Genomic DNA, 16,219 nt, shown 5'->3' with positions numbered 1-16,219 from the left:
GTGTTCCCCATACTTTTCAACCTTCCTTTTTGTGAAGGTTGAAACATTTTTTTTTTTAATTTGGAAGTGAAAAGATACGGATGAGGTAGCTGCTGCTGGTGCTTCTAATGTGCTTGTGCTGCTATTGATTTCGATTTCGAGTGAATCTGGCTTTGCCACTTGCATGCAGAGATCATAAATATTGTCGCGTATACCCTGCTGAAGTATACACGCTGAATGGGGATCCAGGCGTTTGTACTTCACGAAACGTAACCGTTGACGCGCGATGCCGAGACGAACCTCATTCTCTTCTTCTTCAGTCCCCTTGCTGTGCCATACCATGTGGCAATATATATAGGTCACTCAGTAATGGAAATGAGGCTATGTTTCCATCCCTTATAAATGTTCTAAATTATTAGAACAGTTTTTCTTTTCATGTGTTGTTAGCACTGCCTACTGGAAACAGAAGCAATAGTGAGCCACGTATCATGGATGTGTATTTCACACGCCGTCGAGAAAATACTCTGACGAAGGGGTCCCTGAAGTCTGCAGGATTTTTTTTTTTTCAGGCTAAAAAAAACGCATGCATAGCAATTTGTAGCGAGGTGAACATACAGCAACATATGCTATCCATACCATTGGAAATAATTCTTAGTTGGCTACCTCCTTCTCTTCAAAAAATATAACTTTGCCCTGTGTATATATTTAAATATATTGTACTTGTGCGTGGTGTTCATCGTGAAAATGTTTAAAAAAATTAAGTGAAAGGAATATGAATGAAGTAGCCACCGCTGCTTCTTCTAATGTGCTTGTCCTATTGTCAGGATTTGCAGAAATAAAGCGAAAGTATGAATTAAAAGCCTCGCACATCGTTGCCAACAATGATGCAGTAAGCTTCTAGCCACAATAAAATTTTGAACACCAAGTAGAAACAACTCAAAAGAAACCTCAAATGATGTGGGTAACAGAACTCTGGTAATAACAGTTTAGAGGGGAGGGAATTCGGGACCCCACCCCCCCCCCTTCCGGAAAAGTTCTGAGGGGGCTCGGGCCCTGGAGCCCCCCGTAGTTGGCACCTGGGGCGCCACCACCATGGGAACCAGCCCCGTCAAGCTACAGCGACGGAGGCCGACGCCTGCGTTACGTCAGAGTTGCAACGGCTGCGTCTTCCAACATGTTGGGCTGGATACCGCCATGTTGTGACACACAGTTTTGGTTTGTTAGCCTATTGTGAACTGAGATATTGTGGCTTGCATGTTGGTTTGCTGTACATGAGTTGCGAGGTTAGGGATTTAGTAGGGGTTTAGAGAGTTATTTTAGCATTTCTGTGTCGTTTTCTTGGCTTAAGCATATTTATGTTGATGTTCTGTCATGTAGATGTCTCCTGTCTATTTATAGAATGCCGAAATGTGCGACACTAATAAACTGGTAGTTTTCAAGAATATTCTTTTCCCCACCCCGATATGTGAAAGGGCGTAGTCAGAAGGTGCTACTTGCATCCTTTCGAGTTTTAGCGCTGAACAACCTGCCTGTGCTAAAACAGGGCTACTGTGATGGTGTACCAGAAAATGGTTAGTTGCTTTGCCTCTAACACCCTTAGTTGCCTCTGCAGCTAGACTTACAACTGCATCTGAGAGCTTGATATTGCCCACTCGCACAGTGTCGCTGACTTAATAGAAAAGGCAACAATAAATTCATTGCATGGCTTTTCTTCTATATTCATTTACGTGGAGCACCAGATTGACTTTTTGACAGCGTGCATGTGAATCTGAAAATTTTATTAATGCGTTCCGATTATTTTACAAAAATTTTTTTGGTTGATGCCCAGACCTAGTTATGACACGGAGCAAAATTTGCTGTTTGTGTAGTTTGCTTATAAAAAAATTAACCCTGTATTGCCCAAACACAGCTCTACATCAAAGAAAATTAGAACAACTTGATAACCTTTATTTCAGGCCAGGGAGAGCAAATGTGTAAAAAAAAAAGAATAAATTTGCTTTTTTTAGGTAAAACTTAATTACTACAGTGATTAATTAGTATGCTTGGTTTCCTGAAGTATCCACAACTAAACACACTACGGTTTATAAAGAGCTCTGCTGCAGGCTATGTGTGTAGTTTTCATGCTAAAATCAGAATTTAAAGGTATTGGAACGGCATATTATACATGATACAATGGGCATTATACAGGGTTCAGAATGCTGCACACGTTTGGCTGTAGCTGCAGTGGACACGGGAATGGAGCAACCTAGTGCGTCATGATGTCGTGGAGGGTGGACCCCCTGGTACTACAAAAAAAGCGTAGTATAAATTATTTACGGTGCTATGATACTCGAGGCTATTTTTCTGGGATTCAGAGGGTTTGCACTTCCATTCAACATCAACAAACAAGAAAGTGACAAGTCGCAAATATCATTACAATACTCCTTGAACACTTTTGGCAATAATGTACTGCTTAAGGTTTCTCGCATGCACTCTTCAAGCGCTATCTTCATGATGGCAGCGTTTGGCATTGCCAGCATACAGCTGGTTCCACGTGGTCAACTCTAGGCAAGGTGTTCCTTCGTGTACCACAACAGGTGCTAGCTTGATGATGGCTTGCTTCCCTCCAGTTGAGCCTCTTCAATGTATTCTCTTCAGCATCAAATGGATGATTATTTCTCCTTCAGCTCGTCATTCAGGGCCCGTGCATGTACCTTGGCTCCTTAATTTCTGAAGAGAGACAGACAAGACAGCCAAGTGCTTTAAACAATTTCATGGTGGCATTGCTGTGAGTCACATGACTGCAGAGGCTGCATTTTGAAGCAGCTGTTCCTACATTAAAGAGTGCTTTAAACGCTGCCACCATTTAAAAAGGAACATCCCTGCTATTATGAATGATAAAATTTATTTTCACATATAAAGAATGAGAAGGCTGAAGCAAGGATAAGTTGATGACTTTCAGCTGTGTTGAGTCTTGTGTGACATAAAATCAAATCTATTTTCACGTTTCCAAATTAGTCTTAATGAAAGTGACATTTAACAAAAACTCAAAGGTCAGACAAGGAGCAAACAAGCACACAAGTGGTTTGAAGCTTTTGCAGTCACAAACCCTGAAATGTTATTCCTGACCATATCTAAGAAAGCACAACGGATTGGTCTCGTATAAAATAGCAGTCTTTGAAGAGAACATACACAGTGATGCTCCTTGAGCGGATCAAAGAATAATATGACCACACTAGAGCTTTTAATGTCATTACACTGCAGTGACGTTTGGTGCAATGACTGCAGTTCGAACTATTGTAAAGCTACACCCAAACTATTAAAAGGTCCCTGAAACAGTTCGCAAAAATTTTGTAGACGTGTAAGGTACAGCTACAGTAAAGCATTCTTGCCAAAATTTAGGTGAAGCATCTCGTATTAAGAGAGCTACGGACAATTGCAAATTGCCCTCTTCTCTAGCAATGTTTTCTCGACTCGTTCGCTGAGTGATCGGGGCTAAGCGCCACCTTCACTGGCTCTGCGTCATGACAATGTCTTTGAGCCAGCGCGCGAGGCCTGAGTGTCCTGCACAGTGTGGCCACCTGGTGGCGCAGAGCTTAACCAGCCAAACACAGGGCTAACATTGCTGTAAATGAGTGTAAAACATCTTAAACATTTAAAATGACGATGAGTTCCCAATTACACTCCTGCCAAACATTTACACCAGCATTTACTGCCATTTTAGCTGTGTGTTTGTTTAGTTGTGCTCCGTGCCACCAAGTGGCTGCACCCTGCAGAATGCTCACATTCGTGCCTCTGCCCATCTGGCAAAATGCCCAGTCCACCTGCATTTACTGGAATGCCAGACATGCTAAAGCTCTCTTGCGGCAGTAATCCTCCGGTGCGAAGTGACAGACCCAAATGCATAAATCCTGGTGCCTGTCGAATACTGACAGCTTGATCTGCTGCGGCCACTCCACTTGCATGTTGCCTTGCAGAGGGACACAATATCGCAGCTTGACATGTCACTAATCGCTAGACTTGCAGCCCACAACTTGGAAAGGGTGAACCACGGTGCTTGCAAACAAAGAAAGCTCGAGACCAACACTGATTGTACAGCTTGCACCATAATGGAGCATGTTCTAACACTAGCAGACTGCACTTGCCATGTACCAGAAGTGCTTAAATGCAGTGATAAATTGTCATTGTGTACATGTTTTCTTTCTATTACTTTTTTTTATAGAAACAAATTAACCAACATTCCAACTTTTACGAACAACATTTGCTCCCCATAAAGTTGGGAAAATATTGATAATGCAACCTGGGCTGCCAATGTGATAGCTCAACCACCAACTGATGTCGCACGCAAAACTGGTCTTTTTTCACCACTGCACATAAACAGTAGCTCATTAATGCCCTTGCACTTCTCTCAAGCGCAATGGCAAGCATTAAATTTTGACAGACAAAGTATTACCAATGAGCGCACGTCTGTTGCGTCTACTAAAGCAATTTACCACGACATAAAGCCTGTAACTATGATGGTGGGCCGTAGGTGTCTCTAAAGCGCACATAATTCTTGATGACTTTAACAGCTTATTACACCTTCTAAACTTAATGCGTTCGTACTATTTATTCTTGACTTCCAACTGCGATTCCAACTTACATTGGATCTGCGTAGCTTTCTTTCATGAAGCTCAGGAGCACTGTACAATATAAGCTTGTGCTGTTTTCTTTTAAATATTATTCGGTTATGATACAAAGAATGAAATATTTTGAACCGTTCATTTTTCTCTCCAATGATTACTGAGAACTGAACTGGATTGAAAACCGGAAGAAAGAAATTTTCTTTTTAACACTACGTGTGCATGCACATATCCAAGTGTTTGCAATATGGCCAACTAGCAAAGCGGTGATGCCCAGACCGGTATAGACGTTAGTCAGTTGGAGAGTAAAAGCACTTTGCAACAGCCTGCAATACAGCTTCTTTCTCGCTAGATTAACGAAAGCCTTAAAAAAAAAAAAGAATCATAACGCTTTCAATCTAGATTCTCAAATTACAAATGCTCGATGTCTTGTTTTGCTATGTATTCAGAATAGTGAGAGGACGTTCACTTCAAGTGCGAAGCCAAATGAGTTCCTCGAATTCATTAGATAGGAAAAATCATTCGATTCTAATGGTATTAAATATTCCCTGCTGCACTCGACGGACCCGGCCAGGCAGAAGATCGCCACTGACCGGGCTGCTCATGTCGTGGAACTCCAAGAACTCACAAATGTGCAGTGCAGTGGAGTCATGTGGGGACCCTGGGACCTACGTGCCCAAACCCCTAGCTCAAATAAAGTTGTTCCTCTTTCTCCTTTGTAGCAATCCACAAATGTCAATTGATGCTAATGCCATTCGATTCTAATGACATTACACTGTCCAGTGTGACAGGAGTATTTGAATTGCAACAGAGCTTTTTCGTTTTGAGACTGAAAAAATAAAGAGAATTCCTTGAATTATATCAGGATATATATTTTTTAGACAACAGTGAATTTGTAAACATTCACCGTGGCAGACAGCACAGCTGTACTCCTTCACATGGGTTACTCGAACCGACAGGCACTATTTGCATGAGAAATCAGAAGGTGTAATTGACTTAACTAAGATCCCACCAAATATGTTTTTAAGTGACTACTTTGTGGTACGTATTGCTATTTACAAGTTGTATGCAAGGCATACCCACTTCAAAACAAATTATTAAGATGACACCAGTTCTTTAATTATTCAGCTAGCATTTGGGGTTATTGGGCAAATAAAGTGCACCTCTTTGAGCAGCCCAGTTCAAGGATTAGAATTGTGCTACCTTCCATGGTCAATTTATACAAAGCCTGTAGAGTAAAAATAATAATAAGGCACCTGGAATTTTGGCAGACATGGCAGCCATATATAATGATTTACTCACCGTTGGTCTAGTCTGCACAGGGATGGTCCGTTGGAAGGCCATGGCAGTTTGGGTGCTCGTTTCCACCATCACATGTCCAGTCTCTTTCTGATGGCCCAATGTATGCACTTGATCAACACTGAACTTCCACAGTGTCATCTGCAAAGAAGTGAGAAGTTCCGTTAGGCTCTTGACAATACTCATTCACTAGCTCAGTGAAGGGCCCCTAAACGAATGCAGACTTTTTTTGTACACATTTCAAGTGAACATGCACACCTCAAGCAGCATACCACGATGATCATCTTTCGCAAACAGGGCACGGGTGAGCCACAAATTAATAGAATCCCATGCTCCTCTCTGGGATTTTTCGCTCCTTTCGCTGCATGTCGCAATGCCAGCAGGGCAAAAGCTATCCAGTGGTCACCTGACGAGGAACAATGGTACCAACATGACGGGAACTACCACTGTATGTTCCAAGAAGGAAGGGTGCCTTGCATATTATGTGCCACTTGTCCTTCCACGAGGTTTCCCTTCAGTTGGTGCCACACGGGGGGGCGATTAAGCCCAGGCAATAGGGGAGCCTTTTTTCTGGTTTGATGGCCAGACTGTAGCTCTTTGCTGCACTGCACGGAATAGGTGCATATATGCGGTGAGGCATCGGGAGTCCCAGTGGGGAGGGTAGCAAAGACAAGCAAGAAACGTGGCGGATACGTAGCCATTCATGAAACGTGTGTAACCTTTCTATTATGGCATCATTGTATAAGAATTTTTGTGACTTTATGTTCATTGGAAACAAGTACACGGCTGCCACTATGTAACAAATTTTCGAGCTCAGAGTGGTTTGGGGGCCCTTTAATGGCCCTGAAACCTCTTTCTCGAAAACAGAGTGCGATGGCTTTCGATGGATACACTCCCACAGTAGTTTTAGAAAAGGACGTAACAGAACTACAAGGACCATAGAGTTTACATTCCCCCTTCATTGTTTCCTCACAGTTGCGGCGTTGCAGGTACTGCAGTGATGTCGAGCATGTTGATCCTTCTTTACTTTTTGTCCGTTCTGCAGTATACTCACAGTACCCGCCGTGGTTGCTCAGTGGCTATGGTGTTGGGCTACTGAGCACGAGGTTGCGGGATCGAATGCCGTCCATGGCGGCCACATTTCGATGGGGGCAAAATGCAAAAACACCTGCGTACTTAGATTTAGGTGCACGTTAAAGAACCCCAGGTGGTCGAAATTTCCGGAGTCCTCCACTACGGCGTGCCTCATAATCAGAAAGTGGTTTTGGCACGTAAAACTCCATAATTTAATTTAGTTAGTCACAGTGCCCGAGAAAGCGGCAAAGGAGCAATGACAGGACAGGAAGTACGCTTCACGGGGGCCTTGAAGCACTTTTTCTTAAAGTCAAGAAATGCATTTGAAGTTAAAATAGTCTATTTCAGAAATTATTTGTTGCAAAAAGCACTTTTATCTGTTAAGTAGAAGCATAGTTATTGGAAAACAAATGTCCCCTATGCGTTGCTTTCCCTCCTTCTTCAATGACTTGCACTGCAAAGGCTATGGCGGAGTGTGGCATGCCCACAACACTCCACCTACTGAATGTCACCGTGGCGTGCAGATCAAATTTGATCTTGGACATTCACATAGATGCTTTTGACAGCTACAACATCCCAAATGTGGTTGTTCTCAGCGAGCCGCAGTGCACTCAGTCAGCGGACTCGTTACGGCACCCCACGTGGGCACGGTATTTATGCTACATAGCAGACTGCAGCCATATGCAAGTCTAGTGCATATGCGCAGTGTTTGCTTTGTGCATGACAAGGCTTGAGTGTGCACTCCCACTCAAATGCTCCACCCTGGCCGTACTACATAGTGCGCACCAACTTGACCGACAGACGGTAGCCACATTCGACTTGCACATATTGAAGCACTTTCAATAAGCTCAACACAAAGTGAATTTTGCCAAGGCATCTAACCAGGAGTGAGCGCACACGGGCAACCGTGCATATGGTCTAACCTTATGTTTCACATGCTTCAAAGTTAGCAGTGTTCTGAACTAGTCGAAATTAACTAGACGCAATGGCTACGTCTACGACACAGATAAGAAGGGTGGTCATAGTTTAACTCCTACGTCTTGGGTATTTCTTAATCTAGGGAATATGCTGCTAGTGCGATGTTGAAGCTGGTCATCGCTCGAATCTTAAGACGAGAAATTTGAAAGCAGTAAACCTAGTTGGTACTATATCATCAGCTTATGTTTATGTCCGCTGCAGGACGAAGGCCTCTCCCAGTGATCTCCAGTTACCCGTCTTGCACTAGTTGATTCCAACTTCCGCCTGCATATTTTGAAATTTAATCGACCCACCTCATTTTCTGCCGTACTTGACTGCACTTCGCTTCCCTTGGCACCCAATCTGTAACTCTAATGGTCCATCAGTTATCTGCCCTAAGCATTACATGGCCTCCCTAGCTCCACTGTTTTGTAAACGAGAATATCAGCTATCGCCATTTTCTCTCTAATCCATACCACTCTCTTCCTGTTCCTTAATGTTGCAGCTACAGTTTTTCGTTCCATTGCTGATCCTTAACTTATCCTCGAACTTCTTGATTAGCCTCGCTGCTGCGTATGTTGGCACTGGTAGAATGCAATGATTGTACACGTTTTATTTCAATGCGAGCGATAAGCTCTCAGTGAGGATATGGTAAAGCCTGGCTTATACACTTCTGCTTCGGCCGCCGAAGCAGAACGGCGCTCACTTTCAGGTCATCTCGGCGACGGCGCTTAGCTTCTGCTTCGGCGGCGCGCACCTCTAGATTCTGACGTCGGCGGCGTTCAGCTTCTGCTCTGGCGGCTCGGAATGCAGGGTGCTCTTGACTGCGGCGGCGATAAGCTTCTGCTTCGGCGGCTCGCATAGCATCTCGGCGACGGCGCTTAGCTTCTGCTTCGGCGGCGCGCACCTCGGGATTCTGACGGCGGCGGCGCTGAGCCTCTGCTCGGGCAGCTCGTTTAACAGCTGCGGCAGACGAAGCATTTCTACCGGTTGCATCGCTCATTTGTTTCGAAAAATACTGGATGACCCTATTTTGTATGAATTATGTTAAGGTTGCGCGCCTATACGCGTTGATACGCCTATACGCGGAGTGCAGGCGTACTGTACCTTCCGCAGTGGTTCGAAAAGTTTCGAAAATAAGCAGCGGCAGCGCATGGAACTTACCTAGGTGGACGCCAGATGGCGCTGCTAAAAAAAGCGGAAATGCGAATTTTTTTTTTAGAGCATTACCTATTCGGTGTGGCCGCTGTAAGCCGGTCGTGTACACGTCATTTCTCTATGTACACATCCTCATAGAGTTTCTCTCTCTCTCTCTTTTTTTTTAGTAAACTGCGTCACTAAACAGAACTAGGCCGCTGGCTGCTGGGAGCGGCATAGCCACTGCAAATGCAGCAGTAAGCGGGGCAATGAGCCGGTCCTCGTACGAAGCAAGGGAGGCGAGGTCCAAATTACAATACGCCTGCAGACTCAAATTCATGGCAAACACAAATTACTGTCGCAGAGTGTACCTACACCTAAGATACAAAAAGATCACGACGGTTTGGATTCGGAAATACACGTCCCTTGACACGAAATACAGCCAAAATTCAAAACACCACGACACTAAGACAGACATAAAAACTGTTTACAGCGCAAACACATGCAACCACAAAGTAAAGGACAGGACACAAGCCCTGACTGTCAACTAACTTTTATTAACGGAAGACGGGTGCCTTATATAAGGGGAAAGGCAGAAGTAAAAGGGGAAGGGAGTGATACAATCGGGGAAAAATGACGATGCGCATCGATAAACGAACGTGCCAGCAGTCAACGCATTCAGGCGCGAAGAAACAAGAAAACGAAAAACTAGACAAACTAACAAAAAGACGAGGGATACTAAGATACAATTAAAATCAGAAAGCCCTTCCCCTTTCACTTCTGCCTTTCCCCTTATATAAGGCACCCGTCTTCCGTTAATAAAAGTTAGTTGACAGTCAGCGCTTGTGTCCTGTCCTTTACTTTGTGGTTGCGTGTGTTTGCGCTGTAAACAGTTTTTATGTCAAGTATGCACCAACTCGCCCAGAAAGAAGTTTTAACTAAGACAGAGGCAGAGTGGCGCAAGGCAGTCATCAAGGAAATCAATGATGCTGAAAAAAACGATTTGGCACACGACAGTGGCAAAAAAGCAAAGCCTGGCCACAAGCCGGAACCGGTTAATTGTAGGTTATAATTGTGTGTTTTGAAAATATTTACGGAATAGCCGTATTCTTCCCTATTTTTATGCGTAATATGCCTGAGACGTATAGTTGGTTTTCCAGATCCCATGGATGAATAAAGCAAAACACATTGTTTATATTTGCTTGGAATAGGAAGCATGTTATCGGTTTTGTATGTCATCGAGCTCGCGCAGGTTTCCATTGTCACATGCCTTCAATCTGAATGACGGTTCAACTGAGAGCGGGAGCGTTCTCTTTGATGACCGGCCTTCATCTCTTGCATATGAGGCCGTTGTCCTTCACGTGGGCTGCTCGTAGAGATACTCCGAAAAATATGGCACGATTGTGGGTACCGCATCAGACCGAAGCGCAGGTTTTCGACGCTGTTTAGATACTTCCTGACCTTCGATGATATGCACCTAATGCCTCAGTATGTACTTTGCATCAAAGTGCAGCTCACAAATGGAGGCGGTGCATGCCTTCCAAAGGGCTGATTTATTTATTTAGAAAACACCTTACAGGCCCTGTCGGGCATTGAGTAAGGGGGGCAATGTAACAAAGAACTGTTAAGTACAATGGAAACAACTCAAAAATAAACCTAAGACAACTGTACAGTGGCTGAACTAAAAACAAAACAAAGCACAGCATGATCAAGCATAGCAGATATGTAAAAGGAAGGAGATTATGTAGAAAGCACGCACAGGCGTTCACGAAATATTTTGCGATCAGTTATCGTGACGATATCATCGGGAAGACCATTCCAGTGGGATATGGCACGAGGTACAGCAGCAGTGGCGTAGCCAGAAATTTTGTTCGGGGGGGGGGGGGGCGGGGGCTACGCCACTGGCCCAATATATATATATATATATATATATATATATATATATATATATATATATATATATATATATATATATATATATACACACACACACACATATAAAATATATGTAGCTGCACGTTGCAGTTCAGCCTCCTCCTTAAGAGGAAGCTTTGGCTCGGGTGCACCTATTTGAGTACATGTAGAAGGGGAATTCGTTTTTCCCTGCAACGACTTCAACAAATTTGAGGAGGTTTGCTGCATTTAAAAGAAAATGTTTAATTCTAGTGACTACTGGCTTCGAATTTTTCATTTAGGTGGTCAATTATTTATTAAAAATTGGCCAAAATTGAAACTTTTCTGAAAACGAAACTCTCAAGTTTAAAACTCCGTGACTCAACAATGAAAAATGATATCACAATTCTGTGAATTGCATCTAATAGTACATCTACAGCGGACAAAATAGATATGTTACACATGAATCTAAAAAAAAATTTAGTATTGTGGAAATACGGCTTTTGCAGAACCCTTGCACACAACGTATACCCAATTCACGTAAGATACAAATTGACACAGCAAACATGTCCGCTTTGACTGTTATAATAAATGCCGTTTACAGAACCACAATATCTGTTCTTCATGCATAGCTATTAGTTTGTAAACGTCATGCTTCTATTTTTTCAAACTTTCGAATTTTCCAAAATATTTTAAACAAAATTCAGGCTCTAAATCGAAGTTCTGTTTCCAACAGACACTAGGATTTAACTTTCTCTCTCAAATGCAACCAATTTCAATAAAAGCGATTAGCAGGATTATCTCAGAAAAGCGTTTCTGCGTTTTACAAGTATTTGAATAAGCCGCGTCGGATTGGGCCCGAGCTAAAGCTTCCTCTTAAACAATTTATCGAGGGATCAAATACATGAATAGTAACTGCATTGTCATTGCCAAAGATGCTGCAAACGAATTCTTGAAAGCTACGCACTGTAAATACAAGTAAAATATGTATTTTTTCATAAAATATTATACTCGTATGTGGCAAAAATTGTGCCCAACATAACTGACGTCAATGCTTCCATGTTTTTTGTCTATTTACTAAGTGAAGAAAATATCACACGAGCTTTAGAACTATATCAGTTCGCAACCAGGAAAGCAGTGCATGCCGCTGATATGAAAAATTAAAAGGCAATGAATTGAACAAGTTGAGGACAAATATGTTAATGAAACTTTGTCATTCAAGAACCGTGCTTACATTCTTGTATATATGCAATGGCCAGTGAAAAATCTCAATGACGCTGTCGTTTGATCCAATGTATTACGCAGGAGTAGCTGTCCCTTGTCGTGCATCGTGAGTAATTGCACCGAAGTTATAGTCGCGACAGAGAGCACGTATAAAAACCAAGAGTTCTGCAAGATATATGAGGGCAAGTCAAATGAATGAGCCAACAACGGGGTACTTTATTTAAAAGTAGTCTTCATGAGAATTTAGACATTAGACGATGGTTTTGGCCCGGTCTTGGAATGTCTTTGCAACGTCCTTTGAACCGTTTGCTCCAACGCTTCACAGTGGTCAATGAAATGCAGTGTTCAACGTACACGGCAGTCATATGGTGATTAATTTTTGTTTTGGAAACACCTTCAGCTGACAAAAACTTCGCGACACCGAGCTGTTCAAGTTTTGAAGGGTCCATTATGTGACGCAACCATATTCAACCCAGTGTATGAGAGCATTAAAGAACATTTATCTTCACACCTGCGTGTCACTTTTGTAAATGAGACATGCCGTTCTCCTGCGCGCATGCCTCGCAGATAATGAACCGAACAATTATTGCGCGGTTAGGGTAGGCTCACTTTCATTTGACTCGTCCTCGTACATTAGAAATGCAAAGATACAATGGGATATGCAAATGCGAAAATACGGCTTGATAAATGACAGAAAAGTGTCACTGGAAACAAAGTTCACTGCATGTATACACAAAACCTCGCAACAAGATATTTAAGTATGCGTATAAGTCTCCAATGAGTCTTTGTATGTAAGAAGAAGTAACTGTATATAATGCGTCAAACAAGGCAAATAAACATGTTGCACAATCATAGATTCACAGAATCCTAGATTCCGTTCCCATTCCATCCACTCCCCCCGATCTATTGCGCACGACGGAAGGCGGCGCGCTTGCGCCCCGCTTTTCTCCTTTGCGCACACAAGACTGAGCCACCATCGTCAGCTCACCCATTCCACCTCCCCTCCCACGCTTTCACTCGCACATACAGCATGCAGTGCGTGGTCACGATGTTATCACCCTTGGACTTTATACGAAGCATGAGGGCGATGGCAGGAATGCGCCTGGAGTGTCCATATGATTGCTTTCGCAATAATATAATAAACATATCCGGCAACTGAAACGTCCCGTCGCCCATTACTTTCCGCAAAAGAAGCATCAAAATCTAACTTTCACCATGCGACAATTCGCTGCGCCGCAACAATGTATTTTTTTTCTGTGAGGCGGAGGCACCGAAATGAAAAAAAAAACGCATAGGAAAATATGTTGGCCAGAATCTAATGCCTACTTCGGGCACCTAATGGGGCTACGGAAGGAATACCGAAGAAAACATGAGACGCTTGGTCCACTGAGAACCATACGCATACTGCTCATGCAGTATCCTACAGCGGCGAAACAAGACTTTCCGGAAAGGTTCCGCTCAAGGAATGCGGTGCAATCCTTCGAGTTTCCACAGTGATGGCGGCGAGCGACCATTGTTTTTTTTTTTCTCGTCTGCTAGCCAGAAAGCGTCAAAAACTCTGTCCGGTGAAAATCCACTCGGCCAGAGCAAACCGAACGCGCACCGAAGTGCATCGCACGGTGGTCGGGGCCATACGAGAAAAATGTATGCGCTCTGGCTGGCTCTGGCAGCCCGCGGGTAGGGTAGCGAGAACAAAAAAAAAATTGAAGGGGCTCAATGTGTCCTCGCGAATAAAAGTCAAAGTAGAAAAAATAAATAAGAACGTAGTTACTTTGGCTGGCTTTAGTGTCTTGACATGGATGTTCTGGTGTAGGTTAAAAAAATGTTGATATTTTTTATGTGACATGACGGCACAAATGAACCACCCCAACGCTTCGTCTCATTGCACCTCGCTACCTGCTTTGTCAACTCATCTGCTAGTGTGTTGATTTGGCTTGTCTCGTTGTATGTTCCGATGTAAGCCTTTAGAAAAGTCAATAGACCTTTGGCGTCAAATGTTTATAACAACATTAAACCCACAAAGTTCCGCAATTGAAAATCTAAAGCACAACTTTGGAAATGTCAATGCACCTTTCACATCAAGAGCTTATGAGATTTATACCCATAAAGTTTCGCAATTGATATCCATGCGCTCCATAGATTCCGTGGCCTCAGTGAGATGCCGCGGCGAGCCCACTCACCATCAAAGCGCCCTTGAAACTTTGTGCTCGGATGGGACTGCTTGGCGTTATGTGACTCCCGGTGTATGGGCGTTGCCACGAAATCCAGCCCGAGTTTGCAATCTTTGCGCTTAAATATCTTTTCGAGCGTCAAAAATACATTCTAGACAAAATCCAGAGTGATTTCCGGCGCTGGGGGTCGCTTTGGTCGGCGTTGCATGGACAGCACGAAAAAATTTCGGGGGGGGGGGGGCTGAAGCCCCATAAGCCCCCCCCCCCCTGGCTGCGCCCCTGTACAGCAGATAAATTGAAAGCAGTGGTTTTACCGAAAATGCGCTTGAAGATAAAATGATTATGTAATCTTGAGGACGTACGGACGGGGGTTTCGAGGGGTAATATGCATGGCTTATCGGAATGAACATATTTGTGAAATAGACAAAGCAAAGCAATCTTCCGGCGGATGTCTAGCGGCTGTAAAGAAATTTTGAGCTTGATCTGCGTTATACTTGACTTTCGATCAAAATTCCGAGTTATATATCGGGCAGCTCTGTTCTGGATGCGTTCCAGCATACTTATTAAATATTCTTGGTGTGGTGACCATACAGCGCATGATGCAAATTGCGGGCGTACGAATGTCAGGTATGCTAATTTACGCACATCAGCAGATGAATTCTGCAAGTTGCGCCTCAGAAAGCCAAGGGTTTTAGATGCAGTTGCGCAAATTGTAGTGATCTGCGGAGACCAAGAAAGGTTACTAGTGAGGTTTACACCAAGGTATTTGTAAGTAGTGGTACGTGGCAGGTTCGTGTTATTTATGGTGTATGTGAATATGGAGCTAGTGCGCTTGCGTGAGAACGATATATTATTACATTTGTAAGGGTTAAGAGACATTTTCCATATATTACACCAGTCGGTAATAATGTGAAGGTCATGCTGCAAGGCGGTACGATCGTTAATAGAATTAATTTGTCGGTAAACAACGCAATCGTCGGCGAACAGTCGTATGCAGGAGGAAATGTTTGAAGGTAGGTCGTTAATAAATATTAGGAAAAGCAGAGGCCCCAACACACTCCCCTGTGGTACACCAGACGTGACCTCAGTGACAGGAGATGGACAATTGTTAACAACGGTAAATTGGCGACGAAGCGATAAAAAGTTTCTAAGCCAAGAAAGGGTTAGTGAGTCGATACCTAGATGAGATATTTTAGAAATGAGCCGGCAATGGGCAACGCGATCAAATGCTTTTGAAAAGTCCAGGAAAATGGCGTCTATTTGTTGACTGTTGTTCATACTGCTATGTAGATCGGTGCGGTGAAGATGGAGCTCCTGCACGCGTCCCCTTGCTTCATCTTTAAAGACTCCGAAGAGCGAGAGCCTGGCCTGACCTTTTAGTCTACTGTATACGGTTTCGCAACCCACTACACAACAGCAGTTCTTTCGTCGAGGTGTGCTCATCCTCTCATTCTTCCAACACTCTGCCAAGTCGCCGAGTTACGAGACAAACTATAGACATATGCGAGGGCCGCCTGCGCGCGTAAACATCGTTTGACGGAAGCGTGAAACCTCAATTCATGGCAAAGCAGTAATTTTATTGTATTCTTTTTTTTCGCACATACTAGGAACAAAAAATTGGAGGACGCTTAAGCTTCGCCTTGAAGAGTGGAACGCGACAGCGTTCCCGTCGACCCGCCAAGGGGTGTATATATATAAGTGTGTTATATATACGCGAATTTTTCTGTGCACAGAGTGACCCTCCTGATTGGCTAAGTGCTGTGGACAAAGTGACTAGCCTACATCGTTCTTATCACACCACACTGATCCGGCATTCACTAGTTGTTTTTATGGACATGTAATGCTCACATTGTACCTTCTTTTGCCAAGCCGGAAATAATAAAA

The 16,219-nt window shown here is 43.5% G+C and overlaps 1 long non-coding RNA gene across 1 annotated transcript; it reads right to left on the bottom strand.

Annotated features, from left to right (window-relative positions):
• Positions 1-1,742: 1,742 nt before the first annotated feature.
• LOC135911736 (uncharacterized) lies at positions 1,743-9,011 on the bottom strand. The gene is made up of 3 exons (XR_010567435.2): positions 8,617-9,011; positions 5,883-6,020; positions 1,743-2,688 (listed from the first exon to the last, which is right to left on the bottom strand). It is a non-coding gene; the product is annotated as an uncharacterized lncRNA (long non-coding RNA).
• Positions 9,012-16,219: the final 7,208 nt, after the last annotated feature.

This window comes from Dermacentor albipictus, chromosome 5 (assembly GCF_038994185.2).
Source record: "Dermacentor albipictus isolate Rhodes 1998 colony chromosome 5, USDA_Dalb.pri_finalv2, whole genome shotgun sequence".
Lineage (NCBI taxonomy): Eukaryota > Metazoa > Arthropoda > Arachnida > Ixodida > Ixodidae > Dermacentor > Dermacentor albipictus.
The sequence above is the reverse complement of the archived record's forward strand: the minus strand, read 5'-3'. Positions and strand labels throughout refer to the sequence as shown.